The sequence below is a fragment of the Seriola lalandi genome, unplaced genomic scaffold (assembly GCF_002814215.2).
Source record: "Seriola lalandi dorsalis isolate HSWRI2012SDOR001 ecotype SW California unplaced genomic scaffold, Sedor1 jcf7180002054588, whole genome shotgun sequence".
In the NCBI taxonomy this organism is placed as follows: domain Eukaryota; kingdom Metazoa; phylum Chordata; class Actinopteri; order Carangiformes; family Carangidae; genus Seriola; species Seriola lalandi.
In genome coordinates, this window is record NW_019525141.1 from 620,890 (window position 1) to 621,810 (window position 921).

Below are 921 nucleotides of genomic sequence, written 5' to 3' on the forward strand. Positions count from 1 at the left end.
TGAAGAGCTGGTGTCCAGTTCCACAAGCAGCGTGGAAACCATGAGCTTAGCTTCCAACATATCCAATGGAGATAGGCAGGCTGTCACTGTCACTGTGACTGTGACTTAAGTTTGAAAGAGATCGCACAAAGTTGTTTCTACTGGCAGAGATACTGTCCACTATACTAACGGGGACTGTCGCAACACCCACGTCTGCCATATCGACAGACTGCTGGTGCATTTACCGGGTTACCCTTTTCACCTCGTGCCACTGTGACTTAAGTTTAAGGCATGAGCTTAGCTTGAGCTCACGTGTGACAGGTTAAGAAATGATAGATAAAACAGCAGGAGGGAGGAGCCATTCACCTCCTATCTGAACATCCACACTTGCTGACAACGACACAGAGTGTTAGCCTTCCAACATATCCAATGGTGATTTGTCTGAGAGAGATCATACAAAGTTTCTACAGGATGCTGTTGCATTACATGACCTTTGATCTGGTGCGATGATGTAGATGCACAGTTTCAGCAGGAAACAAAGAAACTCTCCCCGTCGGGGAATCGAACCCCGGTCTTCCGCGTGACAGGCGGAGATACTGTCCACTATACTAACGAGGACTGTCGCAACCCCCATGTCTGCCATGTCGACCGACTCCTGGTGGATTTACCAGGTTTCCCTCTTCACCTGGTACGATTGGACACCACCTAGGATCCCTTCAGATATGGAGGCAGGCTGTCACTGTGACTGTGATTGTGACTTAAGTTTGAGAAAGATGGCACAAAGTTGTTTCTACTGAATGCTGTTGTATTACATGACCTTTGCTCTGGTGCAATGATTTCGGTGACCTCTTTCAGCAGAAAAGAAAGAGACTCTCCCCGTCGGGGAATCGAACCCCGGTCTTCCGCGTGACAGGCGGAGATACTGTCCACTATACTAACGAG

The 921-nt window shown here is 48.4% G+C and overlaps 1 non-coding gene across 1 annotated transcript; it reads right to left on the reverse strand.

Annotated features, from left to right (window-relative positions):
* Nucleotides 1-525: 525 nt before the first annotated feature.
* trnad-guc (transfer RNA aspartic acid (anticodon GUC)) lies at nt 526-597 on the reverse strand. Its single transcript has one exon. It is a non-coding gene; the product is annotated as a tRNA-Asp (tRNA).
* Nucleotides 598-921: the final 324 nt, after the last annotated feature.